Here is a 17340-nt window from a genome sequence, read left to right as displayed (position 1 = left end):
TTATCGAAATGATGGTTAAAGGACTTTCAGCTTTGTCAAGCATCATCATGCACCATGAAAATGAAGGCAAGGGACTGATCGAGGACAATAAGAAACTTGCTTGAAGTGTCATGTGAATGTAATGCATTACTGGTATCCCATCTTTCAGCCTGCAGGTTTGCTTCAGAACACAATAAACTTGGTGACATCAGGAGTGAATGAGATCTTACTCTGCTCTCATGAATATTACAGCAACGTGTAAATAATGACACAAGCAAAGGCTTGACTGGTTTCTACACCATCTGGAGACTCTTTTCTACCATGTCAATAACAGGACCTCATGGTCTGCTCTGTTGTAATAATGCTGCTTGACCACAACCATTTGCTGCAGGTGCTTGTAATGGTTTCTACTGATGATAATTTCAAATGTGCTCTGTCCATTTACTCGGGAGGGTCAGTGTTCAAGGGCATAGTAACCATGCCTTGACATTTCTATTTACATGTATAAGTGTTCAGAATGTCTTAGTGTGTTATCAAAATTGCATGTAAACAGGTTTAGAATGAATAAAATATAACTGATATTGACATTACAGATATGCAACATAAATCTAATGATTTGTTTAGATTTGTGTCACGACAATGGTGTATTTAGTTCTGGTACGTACAAAACAGACGACGAAAGAACACAACTCATAATCACAACCAGTGGAACACGCAGTCACATGCTGTGAAGATAATTTCAGCAAACAAATAAGTTGTGCACTTAAACACAACAACGTGAGACTGCAGAAACAACACCTATCTACCGATCTCAATCTCTTCCTGAACTGCAAGGTCATCGTGGACGTCATCGTCAGGGGGACCAATGTAGGAATCCATTGCTGAGTCAGAAATCTGACTGGCTGATTGAGGAGGGTCAGAAAACAAACCAATCTGATTGACACAATGCATCACAAAGTTGAACTCTGACTGGCTGATTGAAAAAGGTTATAAACCAATCCAGTGTGAATGTCATGATCCATCACAATGCCAGATATGTATGTGACTTTCTGATTAAGTGGGGTCACAAAACAAGTCAATATGATTGACACAATCCATCGCATAGTCAGAAATCTGACTCCCTATTTCAGAGCGGTTATAAACAAACCAGCTCGAGTGACAGATCCATGAGCCATCAGCAGACACATTTCTGGGAATACAATTCACTAACACAACATCCCCAAACATATCATGTCTAGTAGATTACCAGGTTGCATTTGATCTATTTATTGCAGGATTTGTTTTATAATTTATTTTTGGACAGACTAGAGGTCCTTGCTGAAGGCATTATTAGATTTCACCCATTTACAAGTAAAACATCCTTGACTCATTACTAAGCCAAACTAAGAGAATCATCTCAATCAGAATATAAAATCCCCCTGTTCTTATTAATTTTTTTTAAGACAAGGATGAAGGCATATGGGTATAAATCTAATGATCAACTCAACACGGCCTCTGGTCAGTTACATAGTGTCCAAGATTATGAAATGTTCTACCCTGACACCTAAAGACACAACATGGACATTTTTACTGAGAAATTATTTTTTTCAAAATATTCCCTATAAAAGCATTCATGGAAACAGGTTATTCAACATATCTTAATCATCTATTCTATGCCATAAATTTTCCTTGCTACCTTTTAACATAGTAGTAATATTTTATGCAATCAAGGAAAAGTTACAAAGCTTCAACAGAGACTCAGTCCTTGACATCAACACCAATGGTAATTAAATCTTAAAAATGGAAATGTTGGTACTTACTTATGTACTGCTGTCGGAAGTCAAGTCTGCGTTTGACAATATCTTGGTGTGAGGTTGTCAGCAATGGCAGGATAAACTTCCACAATGTCTTCTTGGATGGCGTGTCCAGCATCTCCTCCAGGTCATTCAGCAGAGCCTTCACATCTCTATAGAACAGAACAATGTCCCATTGTCAAACACGGCACCTGCCCTTTCAGCCACTGAGTATTTGCTCATAAATTGTCATACAAATTGGGTATTGCTTGTTTTCTTTGGGCATTTCTTACTCCATTGGGTCTTTTCCAATCAGTAGTCCTAGACATGCTTTCCAAAGAATTCTTCTCAAGTCTTCACATAATCCTTCAGTGATTAAGGATCATTTGTTAATTTAATGGGAGGCAGGCCTATTTAATATTTAATCCCCCATCCACCCAGATCTACCACAATGTAGAGCATGAAATCCCTTAATGAACTGTTTTATAAACCCACAATGGTGAGTGATCATGCAGTTCATCAGAAGTAAAATTTGAATACCCAGGATGTTTCTATGTTAATCAATAGTCACAAAAAAAAACGAAAAAAAGAAAAAAGAAATTTAACAAACCCCCCAAATAAAACCTATACCAGTTATTTAGGCCACCATTCAAACAAACAATGACATTATGACATCTATAATGAAAAACTTGGTTTTGAAACCAATTTTCTCTACATCCTGGCCTACAAAGGTCAGAATTCTTTTTTCGTGGTTCCTCAGAGATGCAAGGTTTAGATGAAGTTATGATGAATGTGTTCCCAGAGAATTAATGACCAGACTAAGGTCATACAAACAGAACAACATGTGGGAATATGGTCACCATGATGGTCCAGGAATACCAGCTCCACAGAGATGGAACACACAATAGAAGTTAGTGCACTGTAAACAATCTCGCCCAACACTAGGAGTTGTGTTGCAACACAGTGATAGCAGATCTGTTGGTGCTGTCAACATGTGGGAGATATAGCTATTGATCATAGGGATGTGGGTTAACACTCTATACAGGTGTCACTACATATAAGAGGTGTTAATGGCAAAGGTCAAGCTGTGGATACAACTTTGATTGGTGAAAGATTTGATCAATAACTTGCAATAATTAAAATACAAACACATATGTCTTAAAAAGGTGTTTCTAATGATTTGTGTTCATCAGATTAGTCCGTATAATTTTGAAAAAAAAAGAGACCAATAAAAAACCTGCATGACACCTGTGTTTCTGTGTTGATTTTAAGCTTTTGAAAATGGATATAAATATATTTCCTATTTTAAATTATGCCAGGTAGTTGTAATTACCTAGGTTGTCAAAAATGGTTTACTCTTGGCAGCATAAAACATCACCAATAGTTATTGCAACAGTAACTGATTTCTTTTATCTTTAGGCCAGAACAATTTTATTTCTTGTTTTATGGATCCGCCTGCCATATTTTTTCAAAAATTAGAAAAAAAAAAATTAATTAAAACTGCTCAAAAAAAATACTAATGTTTTTACTGGCTAAAAATGTAAACTCACAAGAAAATACTTTTTGACTCATATTCACTTCATAAATTACCAACAGTAAAATACTTTGATTATTTAGAAGGAATATTAATTTGATTTGAAAGTTAATTATATTTTTTTTTCCTGTCTGCCTCTAGGTTTTCAGAGGACAAAAATCCATAAAACAAGAAATTAAACTGATCTAGACTTAAGGTAAAAAAAACATGCAAGAATATGTATAGCTTGTGAACCCACAAATTTGTTTGTATGATGTTTAATGCCACAGTCAGCAACATTCAAGCTGTATGGCAGCCAGGTGAAAACAACTGAGTTGGGACCAGGCAGTCCAGTGACTGACATCATGAGCATTCATCACATTGGGGAATGATGACATTCATCCACCAAGTCAGCAAGCCTATCCACCCGATCCTGTTAGTCACCTCTCAATTTTACGAAGAGCATGGGTTGCTGAATAATAGTACAATAATAATGTGTCTCCTTACATTGCACTACTTCAATGTGCCAATGTGCTTACATAATTGTAATGGTTGGACCAAAAAGAAAGAAACTGGTAATCAAACTGATACAGCAATTGAAAAGGAAACTTGAAAGCAACTCTAATTCAATATGGCGCTGATGAAGATAAGTCTGTGCCTAGCTTTAAATGTTTCCATTTTTAGCAGATGACTGCCATCAGTTTGCCGGGCCGTTTTATGAAACAGATATGATGCTGAAGGTATACATGTTGGCAGGCAGCATGTTGTATCGAAACCAGTTCTTTGAAGAATTATTTACACAGAGAAAGACATGATCAAGATACTTATCCAAGAGTTCATTGCTTTGAGTTCTGCGATTTGTTATTAAAGGTACTTTAATCTAAAAGTAACAAATTCACATGACTTTAAAACTTACAATTATCTTTCTATCAAAGATTATATTTTCCCCTTCATATGGTTGTAAGGACATTCCTATGCACAATTTCACAAATCTTCAATATTAACCATTGAAATTTTGAGCAGCCTGGGTGCCTGAGTCAAATTTCATGTTTTTTTTCTAACTGCCATGGATTGCCATGCTCATCACGTTACTTCAGTTGCGGTAACTACGTAACTGCCTTGCTGAAATGAATACTGTCTATATGCTAGAAATATACTATGCCAGTATCGCTATAGCATCCTTGTACATCCATACTCGCACACAACGGTAATTGCAATTGCGTAACTGCCTCTCTGAAATGAATACTGCTTATATCCTTATGGTACTATACGATACTATTATTGTTGCAATTCTTTTGTACATCTATATTCTTATACAACTGAATATGTAACCATATAACTGCCTCACTGAAATGAATAAAATATTGAAAAAACCCTGTTTTTTAAAGTAGAAATTCAAATATGGCTAGTAGAAAAGGGAAGTGATCCTTCAAATTGTCCAACTTCAAAACTTCTAGGAACAAATAAACTTTTTTCTGGTGTTAAAGTTGTCCTAAGAACCTAATACCAAGCTGCCACTCCTGAAAATATATCTTTTTATTGACAATACCAACTGATTTTTCAATTAAAATTAAACAAGTTGGAATTGATGAAAAACTTATTCATTCCATCAATACTTGTGGATGCAATTAATTTGTGATTTCCCACCTGTTGTCTTCATACATGTGGAGGGAACGCTTGATCTGTATCCGTTCCTGGGATGTCAGCAGGAATTCGATCTGCTGCTGGAAGGAAGCGGGCAGACGGGCAGACGTCCCGATGTGAGTCTCCCACCCAGCCTGCTGGAGACCATCTGACAAAACATTGCATTGTGGGATAACAAGTACTAGATACCATTTACATGAAGAGTCTTGCACTTCTGTACTTACACCTGAATGGCATTGTTTACTTTCTTAATGTCAGTTGGCTTGAATCGCAGACTCTACAAAGTAATGTTTCGAGGCTTGTCAGCTATATGCTTGTGGGGGTTCACCAAAGTGGTAATGATCTAAGAACAGCCCCATTTTGAGATATTCTTCTGCATCAAGCCATGATAAAGTACTGTTCAAAGTGGCACCAATCCAAATTCATTAACTGGTCATTATCACAATCTCTCAGTCAAATTTACAATATTATATAAACTCAAATTAACAATATGTGTAAATCAAAATTAACAATATATCAACCAAAATTAACAAAATTATTTATAGACTGAAAATAATGTATATGTATATGAACTAAAACTAAACTATATAAAACAAAACTGACAATATATGAACTAAAATATATAATATTATATAGACTGCATGCTCTGGGTACCAGTGGTACTGTACACAACAAAATGATTTCTCATCAAAACTCATTTTGAAACCTTGTTGCTTACATTGCACTCATTTAGATTGAAATAGTATGACAAGTTTTGGTCGCTGGGTCTGAATAACAGATGAAATGAGCTCTACCTTAAGAAATCCATAATTATCAGATTTACACTGTTACTTCATAAAAAAATTAACTTCCTACACACCTGACTCATTTTTAGCATTTGAACGTAGACGACTGTTTGACCTTAAAATCATTTGGTCTCCTATGTAAATAGAAGTCACTTGGAAAAAGTGATGACTCAGCAGTCCAAGGAGAGCAATGTTTGATGTACAGAACAAGATTCCCCCTGGGGACCCTGCCTTCCACACAACTGCTGTTTTTATATGTTATTATGCTGATATTTCTAATAAACTCAAGTCAGAAACTTGCTCATCATTAGATTTTCTTTAAGTTGAAAAATCAGTTTTTATTGCTCATTTTAGCCATTGATGTACTGGATCAAGTTTAAGTAAAAAACCTGAATGTGTAAGACATAAAAGAGGTTCGCAAATCATTTGAACATATCTGAGAATGTTCATACCACTATTTCAACCTCAAACATTTGATATTTCCCCCATGCCAAGGATCACATCTCCCAAGTCCTGTCCAGGATAATGAAACTTTGGCATCAAGTAAAGTCATGATAACAATACATGAAAAGCAGTTGTGTGGAAAGCAGGGTCCCTGGACTAACAGGGTTGTACAGTATATCAAACCTTCCCCTCTGGGGATGCTGAGTCATCCCTTTTGGCAGCTGATTCCTATCACAAGACTGAGAGGAAAGCAAATCGATTTTTTAGTTCCAATTCTCATTTTTTATGAACCTAGCAAATTGTTTTTCATAAAAAAAGGGGTAAATAATTTTTCTCCTTACTTGCTGTCATTTGCCCATGGCCGTTTATTTTCTGTTGTGTTCGCAAAACCTCTGAAAAATAAATGTTCCAACATGTTGACTGAATGCAATGGTAATTTCTTTAATTGAAAACTTCTGACAGTCAGACACTCTTGAAAAAATGTTTGGAATGGAAGTCCTGAAATGTTTGTGCTTAGGGAAGTGAAAAGGGGATGTAATTATGTAGACATGCTTGCTCAGTGAGGCTGAGTGCCTGACCCATGGGGTGCCTCCAAGGTGGTTCCCAAATTGTTGGTGAATATGGGAAAAGACATGGTGGATTACTCAAGGGGGTTCCATAACTCAACCGCCTTCATTCCACACATTTACTAATTCTCTAGCTGCTAGTTTGTCTGAACCACTTAACACTGCCATGAACACTGAGGGCTGTGACTGGACTATCTCACTCAGCCTGGCCGTTGACAGGTGGAGCACAGAAAATTGCTGCTTCTCCAATGTTTTGTGATTTTTTTCTGGTTAATGAGCATGTGTGTTGAGAATACTTTTTGTGAATATATTGAAATTGTGGATGCAGGCATGAATGCTTGGGAGGATGGGGATATGTATGATGTGGAAAGGCAACTGGTGCATGCGTGCCAAACTCACCACACATGTGAGTTAGACAATTGGAAGTCAACCATAATGATTTTTGGCTGGGTAGGACACAAGGAACTCCCCCAGCAGTGGATATTGGTTGGGTACAACTCATGGAAGTCAACCACAATGAGTATTGATCTGACAAGACACAAGGAACTCCCCCAGCAGTGGATATTGGTTGGGTACAACTCATGGAAGTCAACCACAATGAGTATTGATCTGACAAGACACAAGGAACTCCCCCAGCAGTGGATATTGGTTGGGTACAACTCATGGAAGTCAACCACAATGAGTATTGATCTGACAAGACACAAGGAACTCCCCAAGCAGTGAGTATTGGTTGGGTGCAACTCATGGAAGTCAACCACAATGAGTATTGATCTGACAGGACACAAGAAACTCCCCCAGCAGTGGGTATTGGTTGGGTACACTGACCAATGGAAGCCAACCACAATGAGTATAAGTCAGACCGGACCCAAGGCGCTCCCGTAAAGGAGGTATTGGTTGGGTGGGGTACACAAGCTACTCACACAATAGAGGGAATTATGCTGGCAAGATACACAAACTCAGACAGCTATTGATATTGGCTGAACATGGCATACAAACTCACCCAGCAGGTATGAGTTGATTCAGACTAAACTCACAGAGGGTAGTATGTGTTGATTGAGAATAAAGTCACCCAGCAGTATGTGTTGATTCAGACTGAACTCACCCAGCAGGTATGAGCTGATTCAGACTAAACTCACCCAGCAGTATGTGTTGATTGAGACTAAACTCACCCAGCAGTATGTGTTGATTCAGACTGAACTCACCTAGCAGTATGTGTTGAGGCAGACTAAACTTGCCTGGCAGTATGTATTGAAGCAGACTAAACTTGCCCGGCAGTATGTGTTGAGGCAGAATAAACTCACCTAGCAGTATGTGTTGAGGGAGACTGATTCGGTGAATGCAGAACTCCTGATGTTGAGGAGGGAGACGGGCGATCACAAACATCCACAATGTCCTCTTTGATGGTGTGTCCAGAATTTCAGACAGACTTGTTTCAAGCTCCACCACATCCCTGAGTAAAAACAACATGAAGATACAATAACTGACAAAGAACCCTTATTTCAAAAGACATGATGCCACAATATGGCGCTATCTCCATTCAAACATAAATTGGATTTCTTGAGCAGAACATACAATTAGTACCAAAAATATATCGTTTATTTCAAAACAGGAGTAACTTCGATTAATTATTTTGACATGACAACATTCAGTTTGAAAACAGAAAGATACAATTAGCAACTGTCAGATTTCTTATGTCACAATACACAGGGACAGATGAGGAGCAATGATCCACTATGGTTCTTCAACTGAAGAGTGACTGAGTGAGTGAGTGAGTTTACTTTTTTGCCGCACTCAGCAATATTCAGCTATATGGCAGCAGTCTGTAAATAATCGAGTCTGGACCAGACAATCCAGTTACCAACAGCATGAGCATTGATCAATTTGGAACCAATGACATGTGTCAACCAAGTCAGCGAGCCTGACCACCTGATCCCATTAGTCGCCTCTTATGACAAGCATAGTCGCCTTTTATGGCAAGCATGGGTTGCTGAAGGCCTATTCTACCCCGGGACCTTCATGGGTCTCACCTGAAGAGAAAACAAATAACTGTATCATACCATTTAACAGAAACAATTAATTAATCTGTTATTCATGACATAGCTTCATGTCTGGCATAGACTGACTAGACAGTGAAGGTTTTGTTTGAATTTATGTAGATACAAACTGATCAATACTTTCAAATCCGTAACACTCTCTGAAGAGAACTTACTTGTTGTCTTGTGGAACAATAATGATAACACTAGGCAGGCACTGTGAGTGGGTGCTTGAGTGAGTGCTTGAATAGATGAGTGAGTGGTTGATCGATTGCTTGGTGGTTCACTGAGTAAGTTGTTCAGTGTCTGAGTGAGTGAATGAGTGAGTGAGTGAGTGAGTGAGTGAGTGAGTGAGTGACTCAGAGTGAATTGAAATGTGAATTAATAGAATGTGAGGTTGAGGGGTCGCTAGAGTAGTGGAGGTAATGGTTGACTGGTTGGTTGAGGAGAGTGTTTGAGTGAGTTGTTGAGTGAGTGAGTGAGTGAGTGGTTGGGGAAGTACAGAGTGATCTGTTGGTTCAGTGAGTGAGTGGTTGTGTAAACTTTGAATTAGAATTTCCAACTACGAAACTTTGGCTAACAAACTGGAAAAATTTTGTGTTCCTGTGAGTACATAAGTGATTGATTTGTTGTTATAATGGGTTGGAGAATGGTTGAGTGAGTTGTAGAACATGTGGGTGAGCGAGTGAATTAGTAGACCATGACTTGCACAGTATATATGTTAATCATCACACAAAATGAACCAACGCTTTATCCAGCAGTCTACCACCCACTGCCCTAAATCACAGTGGAATCTCCTGACCATAGCCTATATACCACAAATACTAATCTGCATCCCTCAAGCTTTATGTTTCAAAACAAGGCAGATGCGCTTAGCTCCACGGTGCAGTAAAGAGGTGGAAACACGAAAGCATGTGAGAGATACACTGTAACAAGTCGTATACTACAGGCTGACTGTCAGGAGGGTTCGCAAGGCAGTGTACGTGTGTGAGGCAGTGTTAGAGGGAGGTAGCAAGTCAATGGGAACACTTGGTAGGAGTCAGTTTGAAGGAAAGGTGAACTCAGCACAGTGGAACCAGACTCAGGACTACTGTCATGCTTCAGTTGCTTTGGTGACGAGTGTGGAGCGCTGTACATGGTAAGTGTGAGCATTGTACTTCCTGGGTGTCAATATTGTGTTGCATTTCCTGGGTGTCAGTGTTGAGAGTTGTGTTCCCTGGGTGTCAATATTAAGTGTTGTGTTTTCTGGGTGTCAATATTGACTGTTGTACTTCCTGGGTGTCATTCTCAAGTATTGTACTTGCTGGGTGTCAATATTGAGTAATGCATTTCCTGCCTGTCAATGTTGAGTGTTGTACTTCATGCGTGTCAGTATTGACTAGTGCACTTTCATGGGTGTCAGTACTGACTGTTGTACTTTTTTAGTTTAATCTCGATCCATTATTGTCATTGTTGCCAACATATGCAGCAGTGTGATCCAATGTTATGTTGTATGATCCCTAGAGAGCTGACACTGATAATACGATGTGCCTTTGACATCAAATGATTGATGGTAAATGAAAGCGCTTTTGAGTGCTAAGCTGGATATTGGCGCCATACAAATGTCAGTACAATAAACTGGATTCATAAGCGAGTGTCATTTTTATAACAAGCTACAAGCTTTTTGTTTTTGCTGATGATGAAAACTGGGCATGTATGTACAAGCTAGTCAACAGGACCATCTCTTTACATCTGTAACGCTAGAGATGTTTAATATTGACAAACTGGGTATCTATCTGATGGACTCAGTGAATGGATGTTGACAGATGTGGCAACATGTGTAAAATGTTTTGAGCATTGGTTTGGGTATTTTACCACAAAATGTTGTAAGTGTTGACATTCGTGTCTTGTATGGAGGCCGTTAATCTCCATCACTTACATTTACACCTGCAGTAGATATTTCTATACTCACACCACACCTGCAGTAATTCATTTTACACATGTACAATCACACCTGCAGTAAAATCCCTTTACATGTACAACCACACCTGCAGCAAATACCTGTAAATCTCACATCTGCAGCAAACATCCATCACTTTCACCTGCATTAAATACCTGTAACTCACACCACACCTATTGTAAACACCCATCACTACACACCTGACGTAAAATCACTTTACATGTACAACCACACCTGCAGCAAATACCTGTAAATCTCACAACACCTGTAGTAAACACCTATCACCACACCTGAAGTAAATACCTGTAAATCTCACCACATCTGAAGTAAACACCTATCACTACACCTCCAGTAAATACCTGTAACTCACACCACACCTGTGGTAAACACCCATCACTACACCTGCAGTAAATACCTGTAACTCACACAATACCTGCGGTAAACACCATCACTCACACATGCAGTAAATACCTGTATAAATACTTCACACCACACCTATCATAAACTCTTGTCACCTACCGTGTCACTTCATAGGTCTGCATTGCTCTCTTCAGGTGAGATCTCTCCTTCGAGGTCAACAGAAAATCAACCTTAAAGGAAAACAAACAGAACATTTTACAGTAAATTTATTCATAACCAATATAGATTTCAATATTATCAACTTTTGTGAAGATCAAGACTTTAAACAGGACAATAGCACTAATTCTCAGACATATTTTTACTCATAAAATCCAGATTGAAATGAAAAAAGGCAATGAATTTGAATTAAATTCTGTAGTTTCAATCCTACCCTCTGCTTGAATGTGCGCCCCTCTTTATCAACAAACTTCTGATCTGTCAGCCATTCTGTGGAGGCATGGCTTGAATCAGATGAGTCCGTGGACAGTGAACTGAGGCTGATGGTAGGTGCTACAAATGAAAGAGGCGATAACAACTTCAAAATAATCACTAAATGAACTTGAATGAACAATGCGTCTTGCCTTCATTTACTTAACACTTATGCACATGTTGCACAAGTGTTCTCATATCGAAAGATGCCTCTTTTCAGCATATAGTGAAAGGGTACCTGGTAGGAAAGTGACACTGACTGTAAACTTTCGAGTGTTTTAGTGGAGGCAGGTGTTGAGAATTGAATGCACATGATCCACTAGCTATATTACTGTAGCACTTTGTGTAAAATAAGTCACATTCTTGCTGTAGTTGTTACTACTACTACTACTACTACTACTACTACTACTACTACTACTACTACTACTACTACTACTACTACTACTACTACTACTACTACTACTACTACTACTACTACTACCACTACCACCACTACCACTACCACTATGAGATTCTTTAGACGCATTTTTAAGTTGGTGAATATATATCTCATACTTGTTGATGATGATGATGATGATGATGATGATGATGTTGATGATGATGATGATGATGATGATGATGAAGAGGAGGAGGATGCCTGAGACTACTACTACTACTACTACTACTACTACTACTACTACTACTACTACTACTACCACCACTACCACTATGAGATTCTTTAGACGCATTTTTAAGTTGGTGAATATATATCTCATACTTGTTGATGATGATGATGATGATGATGATGATGATGTTGATGATGATGATGATGATGATGATGATGAAGAGGAGGAGGATGCCTGAGACTACTACTACTACTACTACTACTACTACTACTACTACTACTACTACTACTACTACTACTATGACAAATACTCATAGCAAATGCTACAATGCTACACATCAGTCTACAGAGAAACATTTAAATCCTATGCATATCAGTGGAGTTGAGTGGAGTGAATTGTTCTATGAGGAATGGTACGTTCCTCAAAGGGTATCAAGCCATGACAGGAATCCTGCAGCTATCTGCATCTTATCCCCATCTCACCCAGTAAACTAATTCAGCGCTGCACGTTCGGAAATGGTCGGTGCCAGCTGATCCCCTGAACCTGCATTCCAGGAAGCATGCTAATGCCATTCCAGAGATGTGGTGAAAACAACCCATTTATCCACCAGCCAGTAACTCTTGATAACATCTGTGTTTTCCAACACAGAATAATCATGGAAGATTGCAGTGTATTAGATTAAATTACCTTTCAACATATTATCTATATTTTCATAGCTAATTACAACCAGTTACAACTTTTAAAGAGAGTCAAAGCCAGAAAGAAATTTCTACAATTCAGGAGACATTCAATGACTTTAAACACATTGTTTTATCTTGACAGAAAACATATAATAATAATAATATATTTTTACTGTGCTATAATACTCCATAATTCCTGTTAGTCTGAAAAAAGAACTTTGCAAATGACTTTAAATTCTAAAAAGATATAATCTGATCATAAGATATTAAGCAAGTGTAAACATATGCTTTCTAACAATAGATTTGTGTACAGACATTCTCCCATTACTATGCTCTATCTCAACTGCTTGTTGGTGGCAGTGAGTGAAACATTGTTTGTGATGAAAGCTGATAGGCTCAGTAACAGTGGATAAACAGGCAAAACATCCAGATTGACGTAGATGCTTGGTTATTCTAGCTACGTAGCTGGTTTTCACACAGACTGAGGTGAATAACCCTATGAGCATCATGACGACTAAATCAAGGTAAATATGATGAATTATGGGTAGATTTGAGTTAATGAATGTAATGCATCTTGAGATCATTCACAGATATTGGCAGAAAATTTTGTATTGTACTTAATTTCATACATTTATACACATTGCCCTGTCATATGTGTATCCAATGAAAATAAGAGTCAGCAATGGTCTTCAGCAACCCATGCGTGTCATATGAGGTGACTAACTGGATCGAGTCGTCATGCTCACTGACTTGGTTGACTCATGTCATCACATCCCAAGTGGGTAGATCAATGCTCATGCTGTTGATCATTGGCCATTTTGGCTGGATTATTGTTGAGTGTGGTGCTACATAACAAACCAACCACCTACTTAATGGACTTCTGCTGTAATGTCCTGACTCAATTGTTTACAGGTCGTTATTGCTGAGTGTGGTGTTAAGCAAGACAAAGGTAGTGAACTGAATCTGAATAAAATCTAGTATTGAATTTATTGTGCCCTAGATATATTTTAAAAAAAAATTCAAAAAGTGCATGTAGGAATGCTATCTTGCTTGCACAAATGTGTTCAGTGTGCATTAAATTCAATAAGATCAAAACTGTTTTTCTCCTTAGTAATAAGTGTTGAAAGGGCTGGACCAGTTTTTAGGGTATGTGCAATAACTGCATCCATTGTAGTGTTCAAATCTGTAAGATGTAATCGTATCAGATGAACTACATTGCAGACAGAATTTCAATCTAATATTGAATGCATTTCTTAACAGTATTAAAAGTCTGGGGTTCAGGTCATGTGACGTCTCATACTCACAGTTGAGTCCCCCTACACAGCGCAGCACCTCCAAGGTCGGTGCCGTCCCACTGTCCCTTAACAGCTGCACAAGGCGATTGTGGTCAGCACGCCTAGAGGGCAGTTGGAGCATAACATTAGATGTAACATAAAAGCGTTGTTTGTTAGTTCCTTAAATATGATGGTGATATTGATAGAAGTTGTAAAGCCTTTTCATTTTTTTTTAAAATGTTCGTAATTCCTACATCCCCAAATGAACTTTTACTGTGAGAATAATTAACAAATCTGTAACTTTGATGTAAAGGTCACACACGAATAAGAGTTTTTATCAGAAAAGCCACAAAAATATTTTGTGCAGGAATCGAAAATTAGATCATTTCTATCACTAATTCTCTATATGTCACACAAATACTACAATTTATAAAATGTGAAAAAAGGCACTTAGTCAAGATCTCAATTCTATGTGAATAACATTTCTTTTAATGTATTTTTTCGCCGAATTCTGGCTGCAAACCAGCAGATATTAGCTATACCCCACCTGACGTCAATGCCATTGAGTCTCATGATGAAGTCTCTGGGCTGAAGTCCAGCTTTATCTGCTGGGCCACCTTCATCAAGGTTCTCGATGTAGGCAGGGTTACTTCCCTTGATGATGAACCCAAAACTGCCTTCATCTCGTATGACCTGGATTACTCTGTAGAGGATATAAACATCACATCATGTGACATGGAATTATAGATTAAAATATTTGCTGTCATAGAGCAACACTATGATAACAGCTTTTAAAACAGTCACTTGAGAAGCAAAATCCATCTCCAAAATCAATCATGCATCATGATATATGCTATTTATTGTGAAAAATCAGATCCAATTGACATTTTTCATGGAATTTTCCATGTGTACAATGGAACTATAGTGGACAAAAATAGTTAGGGATATGTGTAAATTTTTAAATTATGAATAATGATGTATTTATTCATTGATATACTGATAAAAATACCAATATCCCTAACTTATTTTGTATGGTATATTTTTTTCAAATATTTGCATTAGCAATATTGTGATAACAACACTGACCAGTTTTCAAACTCAAAGCTAAGGATTGTTGGTTGAGAAGCAAAATCCATTCCAAAGTCACATGTGCAGCATGATACAGGGACTGGGAAAGACAGGGGTCATGGGCCATTTTGCACATTAGAATGAAAAGTGGCCCATTAAAATCTGAAAGTTCACTATTGATACTAGGAAAGTGGCCCATTCAAAATTCAGGAAATGGCTAATAGTCCTGAAAATGGCCCATTGTCAAAGTTCTCTTTCCAAGTCCCTGATGATATAATTGCTATTTATAGTGAAAAATCAGTTCAAATTCACAACACTTTTAATGTAATTTTTCATGTGTACAAGCGAACTATTTCTTCAAATATCTGCACTAGATAATGTTCCACAACCTTTTATAATCATGGGTAAATCACTTTATCTGTTTATTTCATTTTGAGTTGCAAATAACATTTCTGGATTAAAGAAATATCAGAGGCAGTAAATCACAATGTGATTTGTTCACAAAACCATCTGGTGCAGAACAAAACCTGGCGATTGTAATGTGAAACACATCCTTCACCTGGCAACTTCTGCCATCCTGCTTATTCTGTTCAACTTATTCAGGGAGAACTACGACTAAAAATACATCAAAGCACCCTGGAAACATACAACAGGAGCTGTATTTGATGAAATTCTCAACATTCCAATTACTTTTTCAAATCTCATCCTTACAGAGTGCCTTATAGGAAATTTTGTAGTTCACTGCACAGAAATGACAGGAGATTTAAACACCTTCAGAAAATACATTCAAGAAAGACTGAATTTATTTTTAGCTGTTGTTTCTCTTTGATGCATCATAAAAAGAAAGAAAAAGTCAAACAAAAATAAAAATGATAGATAATGCAGTATTTCCTGTAAAAAATGTGCATAGGAATTTGTCAAATGAGGGAGCTTGCTAAAACCACGTACAAAATTAGTCTGATGTGAAAGATAAACTAATCGAGTACTGATACAGTAGAATATTTTATAACAAACATAGATAAATAGGACTGTTGTGTTACAGCAAACTGTCTTAAAAGTCAAGAATAAACCTCTGTATATTATCATATAAAAAAGTCATGAATACCAAATTCACTATAATGAACTTACTATATATATAGTGAACTGATTTCCAGTCCCTATAAGTCCAAGTTAACACTAATTAACGGTGTGAATAATAAACGAACTCAAATAGCGGTGCTCACTTTGAAATCAGTGTATAGCAAACTGATTTGCAATCTCTGGACATTTCAGTGAACTTATGCAGTCAGCCAAGCGTGGACACAGACTTTGTAGTGAAACGAACGTATGAATGAATAAATAAACTGAGTAGAAATGTATTGTACTCCATGTCTTTAATCACTCCCGATATCTCCAGGGTATATGTTCCAAAGAATCTCCACAATACCCTAGATGCATCTACGGGTTGGCCCAATAATTTTAGTACCTCAAATTGCCTCCGTATACGCTGGAGATATCGAGGATGGTCTTTATTGTTCTATCAATGGAATCTCGTGAATAGTGTACTATGGATATAACAAACTAATTTCAGTGCTCCCTCATTATGAAGGTATTTCACTGTAGTTTAAACATCATGAGCTGAAATTGTCTGGATAATTGTTAACAGGAACTTTGAAAAAATTTCCATACTGCTGTGTTGACCATATCCATAATATGCGACAGAAAATATGAACTGATGTGAGAGTTTTTTAAGGTTTTTCTATATAGACTGTTCATAAATATTTTGTTATATATTAGTCAAGAATCTATTCAGTGTCTGCTTTTCAGTGTATTTCTTCATATATGGCAGATATTGTAATCTTGTCAGTGAGTGACTGAGTTTAATTTTATGCTGATTGTAGCAATATTCTAACAATATCATGGCTGGAGACACCAGAAACGGGCCCCACAAATTGTACCCATGTTGGGAATCGATCCAAGTCTTTGGCGTGATGAGCAAATGCTTTATCCTCTCGGCTACCCACCACCCCTTGATGTAATCTTGAGACAAACACTTCACTGATAGGTGTACAAATCCCACATGTTACTGTACAAATGTCAGACATCACACGTATAAGACAGAATTAGCATTTAGTTTTTCAAAATTAATTGCGATTCACTTTGATTAGTTCGTGCAACAAAAGTTGTTTTACTTAATCATACCATCAGTTTTTGTCACGAATTGAGAAATT

General features: G+C 37.5%; 1 pseudogene; it reads right to left on the bottom strand.

Annotated features, from left to right (window-relative positions):
- LOC137284120 (delphilin-like) overlaps positions 1 to 17340 on the bottom strand; it is a 50683-nt pseudogene that overhangs the window by 14857 nt on the left and 18486 nt on the right.

This window comes from Haliotis asinina, chromosome 5 (assembly GCF_037392515.1).
Source record: "Haliotis asinina isolate JCU_RB_2024 chromosome 5, JCU_Hal_asi_v2, whole genome shotgun sequence".
Lineage (NCBI taxonomy): Eukaryota > Metazoa > Mollusca > Gastropoda > Lepetellida > Haliotidae > Haliotis > Haliotis asinina.
This window is presented reverse-complemented; position numbering and strand designations above follow the sequence as displayed.